Here is a 12,993-nt window from a genome sequence, read left to right as displayed (position 1 = left end):
CACAATAGCATAGCCTAACCCTCTGTACTTTGGTCTATATTGATGCGGGACATAGACAGCCAGCTGATGACCAATCCATTAGTGCAATGGATGGCTGGAAGCATTTGTCTTTGCCTTTGCAATACCACAGAAGCAATGCATGGTCAATGTACAGCAATGACACACCTGTGTGAACAGCCAGGAGACCCCCCCCCCCCCCCCATGTTATGTTACATAGTTACATAGTTAGTACGGTCGAAAAAAGACATATGTCCATCACGTTCAACCAGGGAATTAAGGGGTAGGGGTGTGGCGCGATATTGGGGAAGGGATGAGATTTTATATTTCTTCATAAGCATTAATCTTATTTTGTCAATTAGGAACATTCAGCACCCACCCGCTATCAAGGCAGCTGCCTATCATGTCATGCCCTACCTGCACAGGTGTGCTGGCTACTCAAATGATCCAATTAAGGAGGCCATTTAGTCAGCAGCAGCAGAAGTCCTGTGCCTGGACGCTCCAACAGGGGCCAGACACAAGCAGAAGCAGAAGCAGCAGAAGCAGCAGCAGCACCACCTTTTGTTTTTTGGCTGCAGCAGCAGCAAGGCCCACAGGGCTGGCTAGCTGGCTAGCCAGCAAGCAGGTAGCAATGAAAGTAGGAATCTTTCTTTTTAACCCTGTAAGGGGGTGGTGCACTGTACCCGAAGATACTGCCATATCGGGTCAATGCATAGGGCGACGGAAGCAAGCTTCGAAATCGGCCCCCGTTCTCAAAAATCCATTTAATATATGGTCCCCAGATAGGGGACGTATCAGATATTAAACTGATAAGAACAGATACTACACTTGATCTTAGCCAAAAGGCCGAGAAGCGATAACCGTGAAAGGGGCGGGCCCAACAAGGTCCCCTTCATGGGCACTATCACTGCTTGCTGTCAGGGAGGCTGCCAGACAATTTTCCATGCACACTCTGGGCTGGGGGGCAGTCAACCACCAGTACACACAGCAGAACCTAAACCCATACCATTATTGCTAAGCAGCAAGACAGGGGCCCATTGCACTCCCACGGGGCCTTTTTAAATGCAATCCATAACCCGGATTTGCCAGGAACCCTTCTTACTCCTCCTACTTGCATGTGACACTGGGCTTAGGATCTGCATAGGAAACACACACACAAGCACACACCTACCTTTGTTGCCTGCAGATGCCTCCTTGGCTGTCCCCAAACGGTATCAAACCAACACCCACGGGAAGCTGTAAGCATAGAGGACATGCCTGCACCCCATTGGACTTACCTGTGTGGGTTAAATCCGGGTTATTTGACAACCTATGGCGGTGATGGTTCTGCTCAGGCAGAGCAGTGCTGATGCTCCTCATAAAGCTGTCGCTGCTGTGAAGGTTCTAGGTGACATCACAAATCCCTTTGGTTACATACACAACAAAGCTGGGTTGTTGTTGTTTACACTCTGCAAGGCCTGTGGAAGTGAGTGACATCATAGCACTGTAGTTCTGAGGGTTCAAGATGGATGCAACAATCTCCTGTTGCTTCTATGAAGGCCGTAATAGACGACATCACCAAACAGCTCCATAGTCACATACACAGCAAAGGAGAGATGTTGTTTACACCTAGTGATGTCAGTGGTATTGAGTGACATCACAGCACAGTGCTAAGGCTCCTGGGCCTGGACACAGCAGCGGCTGCAATATCTCAACGGAGAATACGTTTATATCTATGTGTGTGTGTGCGCATATATATATATATATATATATATATATATATATATATATATATATATATTCTCCGCCGAAATCACTTTTAAACCCATTTCCACCTTTTTTTCCCTTCTCTTCCTCTTACTTTTTTTTCACGTTTTTTTACGTTTTTCTCCTTTTCGCCTCTTTTCTGGGCGTATTATTCTTCTTTTTCTTCTTTTTTTTCGTCTAATGCATACCCCATCAGTGCAGCAATGCTTATTCAATACCGCCAGCAGATGGAGACACTGGGGGATAATTTTCTAAGGATTTATACTGATTTTTCCTGTCTGAATTTGTCGCACAGAAAGTTGCAGGCCAAATATGTGTGACATTTCTGCGACTTTAGCTTCTAGAGCATTTTTACAACATTATACATAGGTGCTGAATACATAAAAAGCGACTGTTCAGCGACAGACAAGTCGCATCGGCTGAAAGTAGGCCAGAATGTCAGTCCATGTTGGAGCAGGTTTAGATACAGTCTAAAGCATAGATCTCAAAGTCTGTGCACAGAATTTAGCAAGGGCCTCGCACCTTCTGATGCATCAGGTAGGTGCACAATAGCATAGCCTAACCCTCTGTACTTTGGTCTATATTGATGCGGGACATAGACAGCCAGCTGATTACCAATCCATTAGTGCAATGGATGGCTGGAAGCATTTGTCTTTGCCTTTGCAATACCACAGAAGCAATGCATGGTCAATGTACAGCAATGACACACCTGTGTGAACAGCCAGGAGACCCCCCCCCCCCCCCCCCATGTTATGTTACATAGTTACATAGTTAGTACGGTCGAAAAAAGACATATGTCCATCACGTTCAACCAGGGAATTAAGGGGTAGGGGTGTGGCGCGATATTGGGGAAGGGATGAGATTTTATATTTCTTCATAAGCATTAATCTTATTTTGTCAATTAGGAACATTCAGCACCCACCCGCTATCAAGGCAGCTGCCTATCATGTCATGCCCTACCTGCACAGGTGTGCTGGCTACTCAAATGATCCAATTAAGGAGGCCATTTAGTCAGCAGCAGCAGAAGTCCTGTGCCTGGACGCTCCAACAGGGGCCAGACACAAGCAGAAGCAGAAGCAGCAGAAGCAGCAGCAGCACCACCTTTTGTTTTTTGGCTGCAGCAGCAGCAAGGCCCACAGGGCTGGCTAGCTGGCTAGCCAGCAAGCAGGTAGCAATGAAAGTAGGAATCTTTCTTTTTAACCCTGTAAGGGGGTGGTGCACTGTACCCGAAGATACTGCCATATCGGGTCAATGCATAGGGCGACGGAAGCAAGCTTCGAAATCGGCCCCCGTTCTCAAAAATCCATTTAATATATGGTCCCCAGATAGGGGACGTATCAGATATTAAACTGATAAGAACAGATACTACACTTGATCTTAGCCAAAAGGCCGAGAAGCGATAACCGTGAAAGGGGCGGGCCCAACAAGGTCCCCTTCATGGGCACTATCACTGCTTGCTGTCAGGGAGGCTGCCAGACAATTTTCCATGCACACTCTGGGCTGGGGGGCAGTCAACCACCAGTACACACAGCAGAACCTAAACCCATACCATTATTGCTAAGCAGCAAGACAGGGGCCCATTGCACTCCCACGGGGCCTTTTTAAATGCAATCCATAACCCGGATTTGCCAGGAACCCTTCTTACTCCTCCTACTTGCATGTGACACTGGGCTTAGGATCTGCATAGGAAACACACACACAAGCACACACCTACCTTTGTTGCCTGCAGATGCCTCCTTGGCTGTCCCCAAACGGTATCAAACCAACACCCACGGGAAGCTGTAAGCATAGAGGACATGCCTGCACCCCATTGGACTTACCTGTGTGGGTTAAATCCGGGTTATTTGACAACCTATGGCGGTGATGGTTCTGCTCAGGCAGAGCAGTGCTGATGCTCCTCATAAAGCTGTCGCTGCTGTGAAGGTTCTAGGTGACATCACAAATCCCTTTGGTTACATACACAACAAAGCTGGGTTGTTGTTGTTTACACTCTGCAAGGCCTGTGGAAGTGAGTGACATCATAGCACTGTAGTTCTGAGGGTTCAAGATGGATGCAACAATCTCCTGTTGCTTCTATGAAGGCCGTAATAGACGACATCACCAAACAGCTCCATAGTCACATACACAGCAAAGGAGAGATGTTGTTTACACCTAGTGATGTCAGTGGTATTGAGTGACATCACAGCACAGTGCTAAGGCTCCTGGGCCTGGACACAGCAGCGGCTGCAATATCTCAACGGAGAATACGTTTATATCTATGTGTGTGTGTGCGCATATATATATATATATATATATATATATATATATATATATATATATATATTTCTCCGCCGAAATCACTTTTAAACCCATTTCCACCTTTTTTTCCCTTCTCTTCCTCTTACTTTTTTTTCACGTTTTTTTACGTTTTTCTCCTTTTCGCCTCTTTTCTGGGCGTATTATTCTTCTTTTTCTTCTTTTTTTTCGTCTAATGCATACCCCATCAGTGCAGCAATGCTTATTCAATACCGCCAGCAGATGGAGACACTGGGGGATAATTTTCTAAGGATTTATACTGATTTTTCCTGTCTGAATTTGTCGCACAGAAAGTTGCAGGCCAAATATGTGTGACATTTCTGCGACTTTAGCTTCTAGAGCATTTTTACAACATTATACATAGGTGCTGAATACATAAAAAGCGACTGTTCAGCGACAGACAAGTCGCATCGGCTGAAAGTAGGCCAGAATGTCAGTCCATGTTGGAGCAGGTTTAGATACAGTCTAAAGCATAGATCTCAAAGTCTGTGCACAGAATTTAGCAAGGGCCTCGCACCTTCTGATGCATCAGGTAGGTGCACAATAGCATAGCCTAACCCTCTGTACTTTGGTCTATATTGATGCGGGACATAGACAGCCAGCTGATTACCAATCCATTAGTGCAATGGATGGCTGGAAGCATTTGTCTTTGCCTTTGCAATACCACAGAAGCAATGCATGGTCAATGTACAGCAATGACACACCTGTGTGAACAGCCAGGAGACCCCCCCCCCCCCATGTTATGTTACATAGTTACATAGTTAGTACGGTCGAAAAAAGACATATGTCCATCACGTTCAACCAGGGAATTAAGGGGTAGGGGTGTGGCGCGATATTGGGGAAGGGATGAGATTTTATATTTCTTCATAAGCATTAATCTTATTTTGTCAATTAGGAACATTCAGCACCCACCCGCTATCAAGGCAGCTGCCTATCATGTCATGCCCTACCTGCACAGGTGTGCTGGCTACTCAAATGATCCAATTAAGGAGGCCATTTAGTCAGCAGCAGCAGAAGTCCTGTGCCTGGACGCTCCAACAGGGGCCAGACACAAGCAGAAGCAGAAGCAGCAGAAGCAGCAGCAGCACCACCTTTTGTTTTTTGGCTGCAGCAGCAGCAAGGCCCACAGGGCTGGCTAGCTGGCTAGCCAGCAAGCAGGTAGCAATGAAAGTAGGAATCTTTCTTTTTAACCCTGTAAGGGGGTGGTGCACTGTACCCGAAGATACTGCCATATCGGGTCAATGCATAGGGCGACGGAAGCAAGCTTCGAAATCGGCCCCCGTTCTCAAAAATCCATTTAATATATGGTCCCCAGATAGGGGACGTATCAGATATTAAACTGATAAGAACAGATACTACACTTGATCTTAGCCAAAAGGCCGAGAAGCGATAACCGTGAAAGGGGCGGGCCCAACAAGGTCCCCTTCATGGGCACTATCACTGCTTGCTGTCAGGGAGGCTGCCAGACAATTTTCCATGCACACTCTGGGCTGGGGGGCAGTCAACCACCAGTACACACAGCAGAACCTAAACCCATACCATTATTGCTAAGCAGCAAGACAGGGGCCCATTGCACTCCCACGGGGCCTTTTTAAATGCAATCCATAACCCGGATTTGCCAGGAACCCTTCTTACTCCTCCTACTTGCATGTGACACTGGGCTTAGGATCTGCATAGGAAACACACACACAAGCACACACCTACCTTTGTTGCCTGCAGATGCCTCCTTGGCTGTCCCCAAACGGTATCAAACCAACACCCACGGGAAGCTGTAAGCATAGAGGACATGCCTGCACCCCATTGGACTTACCTGTGTGGGTTAAATCCGGGTTATTTGACAACCTATGGCGGTGATGGTTCTGCTCAGGCAGAGCAGTGCTGATGCTCCTCATAAAGCTGTCGCTGCTGTGAAGGTTCTAGGTGACATCACAAATCCCTTTGGTTACATACACAACAAAGCTGGGTTGTTGTTGTTTACACTCTGCAAGGCCTGTGGAAGTGAGTGACATCATAGCACTGTAGTTCTGAGGGTTCAAGATGGATGCAACAATCTCCTGTTGCTTCTATGAAGGCCGTAATAGACGACATCACCAAACAGCTCCATAGTCACATACACAGCAAAGGAGAGATGTTGTTTACACCTAGTGATGTCAGTGGTATTGAGTGACATCACAGCACAGTGCTAAGGCTCCTGGGCCTGGACACAGCAGCGGCTGCAATATCTCAACGGAGAATACGTTTATATCTATGTGTGTGTGCGCATATATATATATATATATATATATATATATATATATATATATTTCTCCGCCGAAATCACTTTTAAACCCATTTCCACCTTTTTTTCCCTTCTCTTCCTCTTACTTTTTTTTCACGTTTTTTTACGTTTTTCTCCTTTTCGCCTCTTTTCTGGGCGTATTATTCTTCTTTTTCTTCTTTTTTTTCGTCTAATGCATACCCCATCAGTGCAGCAATGCTTATTCAATACCGCCAGCAGATGGAGACACTGGGGGATAATTTTCTAAGGATTTATACTGATTTTTCCTGTCTGAATTTGTCGCACAGAAAGTTGCAGGCCAAATATGTGTGACATTTCTGCGACTTTAGCTTCTAGAGCATTTTTACAACATTATACATAGGTGCTGAATACATAAAAAGCGACTGTTCAGCGACAGACAAGTCGCATCGGCTGAAAGTAGGCCAGAATGTCAGTCCATGTTGGAGCAGGTTTAGATACAGTCTAAAGCATAGATCTCAAAGTCTGTGCACAGAATTTAGCAAGGGCCTCGCACCATCTGATGCATCAGGTAGGTGCACAATAGCATAGCCTAACCCTCTGTACTTTGGTCTATATTGATGCGGGACATAGACAGCCAGCTGATGACCAATCCATTAGTGCAATGGATGGCTGGAAGCATTTGTCTTTGCCTTTGCAATACCACAGAAGCAATGCATGGTCAATGTACAGCAATGACACACCTGTGTGAACAGCCAGGAGACCCCCCCCCCCCCCCCCCCCATGTTATGTTACATAGTTACATAGTTAGTACGGTCGAAAAAAGACATATGTCCATCACGTTCAACCAGGGAATTAAGGGGTAGGGGTGTGGCGCGATATTGGGGAAGGGATGAGATTTTATATTTCTTCATAAGCATTAATCTTATTTTGTCAATTAGGAACATTCAGCACCCACCCGCTATCAAGGCAGCTGCCTATCATGTCATGCCCTACCTGCACAGGTGTGCTGGCTACTCAAATGATCCAATTAAGGAGGCCATTTAGTCAGCAGCAGCAGAAGTCCTGTGCCTGGACGCTCCAACAGGGGCCAGACACAAGCAGAAGCAGAAGCAGCAGAAGCAGCAGCAGCACCACCTTTTGTTTTTTGGCTGCAGCAGCAGCAAGGCCCACAGGGCTGGCTAGCTGGCTAGCCAGCAAGCAGGTAGCAATGAAAGTAGGAATCTTTCTTTTTAACCCTGTAAGGGGGTGGTGCACTGTACCCGAAGATACTGCCATATCGGGTCAATGCATAGGGCGACGGAAGCAAGCTTCGAAATCGGCCCCCGTTCTCAAAAATCCATTTAATATATGGTCCCCAGATAGGGGACGTATCAGATATTAAACTGATAAGAACAGATACTACACTTGATCTTAGCCAAAAGGCCGAGAAGCGATAACCGTGAAAGGGGCGGGCCCAACAAGGTCCCCTTCATGGGCACTATCACTGCTTGCTGTCAGGGAGGCTGCCAGACAATTTTCCATGCACACTCTGGGCTGGGGGGCAGTCAACCACCAGTACACACAGCAGAACCTAAACCCATACCATTATTGCTAAGCAGCAAGACAGGGGCCCATTGCACTCCCACGGGGCCTTTTTAAATGCAATCCATAACCCGGATTTGCCAGGAACCCTTCTTACTCCTCCTACTTGCATGTGACACTGGGCTTAGGATCTGCATAGGAAACACACACACAAGCACACACCTACCTTTGTTGCCTGCAGATGCCTCCTTGGCTGTCCCCAAACGGTATCAAACCAACACCCACGGGAAGCTGTAAGCATAGAGGACATGCCTGCACCCCATTGGACTTACCTGTGTGGGTTAAATCCGGGTTATTTGACAACCTATGGCGGTGATGGTTCTGCTCAGGCAGAGCAGTGCTGATGCTCCTCATAAAGCTGTCGCTGCTGTGAAGGTTCTAGGTGACATCACAAATCCCTTTGGTTACATACACAACAAAGCTGGGTTGTTGTTGTTTACACTCTGCAAGGCCTGTGGAAGTGAGTGACATCATAGCACTGTAGTTCTGAGGGTTCAAGATGGATGCAACAATCTCCTGTTGCTTCTATGAAGGCCGTAATAGACGACATCACCAAACAGCTCCATAGTCACATACACAGCAAAGGAGAGATGTTGTTTACACCTAGTGATGTCAGTGGTATTGAGTGACATCACAGCCCAGTGCTAAGGCTCCTGGGCCTGGACACAGCAGCGGCTGCAATATCTCAACGGAGAATACGTTTATATCTATGTGTGTGTGTGCGCATATATATATATATATATATATATATATATATATATATATATATATTTCTCCGCCGAAATCACTTTTAAACCCATTTCCACCTTTTTTTCCCTTCTCTTCCTCTTACTTTTTTTTCACGTTTTTTTACGTTTTTCTCCTTTTCGCCTCTTTTCTGGGCGTATTATTCTTCTTTTTCTTCTTTTTTTTCGTCTAATGCATACCCCATCAGTGCAGCAATGCTTATTCAATACCGCCAGCAGATGGAGACACTGGGGGATAATTTTCTAAGGATTTATACTGATTTTTCCTGTCTGAATTTGTCGCACAGAAAGTTGCAGGCCAAATATGTGTGACATTTCTGCGACTTTAGCTTCTAGAGCATTTTTACAACATTATACATAGGTGCTGAATACATAAAAAGCGACTGTTCAGCGACAGACAAGTCGCATCGGCTGAAAGTAGGCCAGAATGTCAGTCCATGTTGGAGCAGGTTTAGATACAGTCTAAAGCATAGATCTCAAAGTCTGTGCACAGAATTTAGCAAGGGCCTCGCACCTTCTGATGCATCAGGTAGGTGCACAATAGCATAGCCTAACCCTCTGTACTTTGGTCTATATTGATGCGGGACATAGACAGCCAGCTGATGACCAATCCATTAGTGCAATGGATGGCTGGAAGCATTTGTCTTTGCCTTTGCAATACCACAGAAGCAATGCATGGTCAATGTACAGCAATGACACACCTGTGTGAACAGCCAGGAGACCCCCCCCCCCCCCCCCCATGTTATGTTACATAGTTACATAGTTAGTACGGTCGAAAAAAGACATATGTCCATCACGTTCAACCAGGGAATTAAGGGGTAGGGGTGTGGCGCGATATTGGGGAAGGGATGAGATTTTATATTTCTTCATAAGCATTAATCTTATTTTGTCAATTAGGAACATTCAGCACCCACCCGCTATCAAGGCAGCTGCCTATCATGTCATGCCCTACCTGCACAGGTGTGCTGGCTACTCAAATGATCCAATTAAGGAGGCCATTTAGTCAGCAGCAGCAGAAGTCCTGTGCCTGGATGCTCCAACAGGGGCCAGACACAAGCAGAAGCAGAAGCAGCAGAAGCAGCAGCAGCACCACCTTTTGTTTTTTGGCTGCAGCAGCAGCAAGGCCCACAGGGCTGGCTAGCTGGCTAGCCAGCAAGCAGGTAGCAATGAAAGTAGGAATCTTTCTTTTTAACCCTGTAAGGGGGTGGTGCACTGTACCCGAAGATACTGCCATATCGGGTCAATGCATAGGGCGACGGAAGCAAGCTTCGAAATCGGCCCCCGTTCTCAAAAATCCATTTAATATATGGTCCCCAGATAGGGGACGTATCAGATATTAAACTGATAAGAACAGATACTACACTTGATCTTAGCCAAAAGGCCGAGAAGCGATAACCGTGAAAGGGGCGGGCCCAACAAGGTCCCCTTCATGGGCACTATCACTGCTTGCTGTCAGGGAGGCTGCCAGACAATTTTCCATGCACACTCTGGGCTGGGGGGCAGTCAACCACCAGTACACACAGCAGAACCTAAACCCATACCATTATTGCTAAGCAGCAAGACAGGGGCCCATTGCACTCCCACGGGGCCTTTTTAAATGCAATCCATAACCCGGATTTGCCAGGAACCCTTCTTACTCCTCCTACTTGCATGTGACACTGGGCTTAGGATCTGCATAGGAAACACACACACAAGCACACACCTACCTTTGTTGCCTGCAGATGCCTCCTTGGCTGTCCCCAAACGGTATCAAACCAACACCCACGGGAAGCTGTAAGCATAGAGGACATGCCTGCACCCCATTGGACTTACCTGTGTGGGTTAAATCCGGGTTATTTGACAACCTATGGCGGTGATGGTTCTGCTCAGGCAGAGCAGTGCTGATGCTCCTCATAAAGCTGTCGCTGCTGTGAAGGTTCTAGGTGACATCACAAATCCCTTTGGTTACATACACAACAAAGCTGGGTTGTTGTTGTTTACACTCTGCAAGGCCTGTGGAAGTGAGTGACATCATAGCACTGTAGTTCTGAGGGTTCAAGATGGATGCAACAATCTCCTGTTGCTTCTATGAAGGCCGTAATAGACGACATCACCAAACAGCTCCATAGTCACATACACAGCAAAGGAGAGATGTTGTTTACACCTAGTGATGTCAGTGGTATTGAGTGACATCACAGCACAGTGCTAAGGCTCCTGGGCCTGGACACAGCAGCGGCTGCAATATCTCAACGGAGAATACGTTTATATCTATGTGTGTGTGTGCGCATATATATATATATATATATATATATATATATATATATATTTCTCCGCCGAAATCACTTTTAAACCCATTTCCACCTTTTTTTCCCTTCTCTTCCTCTTACTTTTTTTTCACGTTTTTTTACGTTTTTCTCCTTTTCGCCTCTTTTCTGGGCGTATTATTCTTCTTTTTCTTCTTTTTTTTCGTCTAATGCATACCCCATCAGTGCAGCAATGCTTATTCAATACCGCCAGCAGATGGAGACACTGGGGGATAATTTTCTAAGGATTTATACTGATTTTTCCTGTCTGAATTTGTCGCACAGAAAGTTGCAGGCCAAATATGTGTGACATTTCTGCGACTTTAGCTTCTAGAGCATTTTTACAACATTATACATAGGTGCTGAATACATAAAAAGCGACTGTTCAGCGACAGACAAGTCGCATCGGCTGAAAGTAGGCCAGAATGTCAGTCCATGTTGGAGCAGGTTTAGATACAGTCTAAAGCATAGATCTCAAAGTCTGTGCACAGAATTTAGCAAGGGCCTCGCACCTTCTGATGCATCAGGTAGGTGCACAATAGCATAGCCTAACCCTCTGTACTTTGGTCTATATTGATGCGGGACATAGACAGCCAGCTGATGACCAATCCATTAGTGCAATGGATGGCTGGAAGCATTTGTCTTTGCCTTTGCAATACCACAGAAGCAATGCATGGTCAATGTACAGCAATGACACACCTGTGTGAACAGCCAGGAGACCCCCCCCCCCCCCCCATGTTATGTTACATAGTTACATAGTTAGTACGGTCGAAAAAAGACATATGTCCATCACGTTCAACCAGGGAATTAAGGGGTAGGGGTGTGGCGCGATATTGGGGAAGGGATGAGATTTTATATTTCTTCATAAGCATTAATCTTATTTTGTCAATTAGGAACATTCAGCACCCACCCGCTATCAAGGCAGCTGCCTATCATGTCATGCCCTACCTGCACAGGTGTGCTGGCTACTCAAATGATCCAATTAAGGAGGCCATTTAGTCAGCAGCAGCAGAAGTCCTGTGCCTGGACGCTCCAACAGGGGCCAGACACAAGCAGAAGCAGAAGCAGCAGAAGCAGCAGCAGCACCACCTTTTGTTTTTTGGCTGCAGCAGCAGCAAGGCCCACAGGGCTGGCTAGCTGGCTAGCCAGCAAGCAGGTAGCAATGAAAGTAGGAATCTTTCTTTTTAACCCTGTAAGGGGGTGGTGCACTGTACCCGAAGATACTGCCATATCGGGTCAATGCATAGGGCGACGGAAGCAAGCTTCGAAATCGGCCCCCGTTCTCAAAAATCCATTTAATATATGGTCCCCAGATAGGGGACGTATCAGATATTAAACTGATAAGAACAGATACTACACTTGATCTTAGCCAAAAGGCCGAGAAGCGATAACCGTGAAAGGGGCGGGCCCAACAAGGTCCCCTTCATGGGCACTATCACTGCTTGCTGTCAGGGAGGCTGCCAGACAATTTTCCATGCACACTCTGGGCTGGGGGGCAGTCAACCACCAGTACACACAGCAGAACCTAAACCCATACCATTATTGCTAAGCAGCAAGACAGGGGCCCATTGCACTCCCACGGGGCCTTTTTAAATGCAATCCATAACCCGGATTTGCCAGGAACCCTTCTTACTCCTCCTACTTGCATGTGACACTGGGCTTAGGATCTGCATAGGAAACACACACACAAGCACACACCTACCTTTGTTGCCTGCAGATGCCTCCTTGGCTGTCCCCAAACGGTATCAAACCAACACCCACGGGAAGCTGTAAGCATAGAGGACATGCCTGCACCCCATTGGACTTACCTGTGTGGGTTAAATCCGGGTTATTTGACAACCTATGGCGGTGATGGTTCTGCTCAGGCAGAGCAGTGCTGATGCTCCTCATAAAGCTGTCGCTGCTGTGAAGGTTCTAGGTGACATCACAAATCCCTTTGGTTACATACACAACAAAGCTGGGTTGTTGTTGTTTACACTCTGCAAGGCCTGTGGAAGTGAGTGACATCATAGCACTGTAGTTCTGAGGGTTCAAGATGGATGCAACAATCTCCTGTTGCTTCTATGAAGGCCGTAATAGACGACATCACCAAACAGCTCCATAGTCA

The 12,993-nt window shown here is 46.6% G+C and overlaps 6 non-coding genes across 6 annotated transcripts; all 6 read right to left on the bottom strand.

Moving 5' to 3' along the window:
* Positions 1–664: 664 nt before the first annotated feature.
* On the bottom strand, positions 665–855 carry LOC130342571 (U2 spliceosomal RNA). The gene has a single exon (XR_008882186.1). It is a non-coding gene; the product is annotated as a U2 spliceosomal RNA (small nuclear RNA).
* A 2,098-nt stretch (positions 856–2,953) lies between these two features.
* Positions 2,954–3,144, bottom strand: LOC130342570 (U2 spliceosomal RNA). The gene has a single exon (XR_008882185.1). It is a non-coding gene; the product is annotated as a U2 spliceosomal RNA (small nuclear RNA).
* A 2,094-nt stretch (positions 3,145–5,238) lies between these two features.
* On the bottom strand, positions 5,239–5,429 carry LOC130342569 (U2 spliceosomal RNA). The gene has a single exon (XR_008882184.1). It is a non-coding gene; the product is annotated as a U2 spliceosomal RNA (small nuclear RNA).
* A 2,091-nt stretch (positions 5,430–7,520) lies between these two features.
* Positions 7,521–7,711, bottom strand: LOC130342567 (U2 spliceosomal RNA). Its single transcript, XR_008882182.1, has one exon. It is a non-coding gene; the product is annotated as a U2 spliceosomal RNA (small nuclear RNA).
* A 2,095-nt stretch (positions 7,712–9,806) lies between these two features.
* LOC130342566 (U2 spliceosomal RNA) lies at positions 9,807–9,997 on the bottom strand. Its single transcript, XR_008882181.1, has one exon. It is a non-coding gene; the product is annotated as a U2 spliceosomal RNA (small nuclear RNA).
* Positions 9,998–12,084: 2,087 nt separating this feature from the next.
* Positions 12,085–12,275, bottom strand: LOC130342565 (U2 spliceosomal RNA). Its single transcript, XR_008882180.1, has one exon. It is a non-coding gene; the product is annotated as a U2 spliceosomal RNA (small nuclear RNA).
* Positions 12,276–12,993: the final 718 nt, after the last annotated feature.

This window comes from Hyla sarda, unplaced genomic scaffold, assembly GCF_029499605.1.
Source record: "Hyla sarda isolate aHylSar1 unplaced genomic scaffold, aHylSar1.hap1 scaffold_653, whole genome shotgun sequence".
Classification (NCBI taxonomy): domain Eukaryota; kingdom Metazoa; phylum Chordata; class Amphibia; order Anura; family Hylidae; genus Hyla; species Hyla sarda.
The sequence above is the reverse complement of the archived record's forward strand: the minus strand, read 5'-3'. Positions and strand labels throughout refer to the sequence as shown.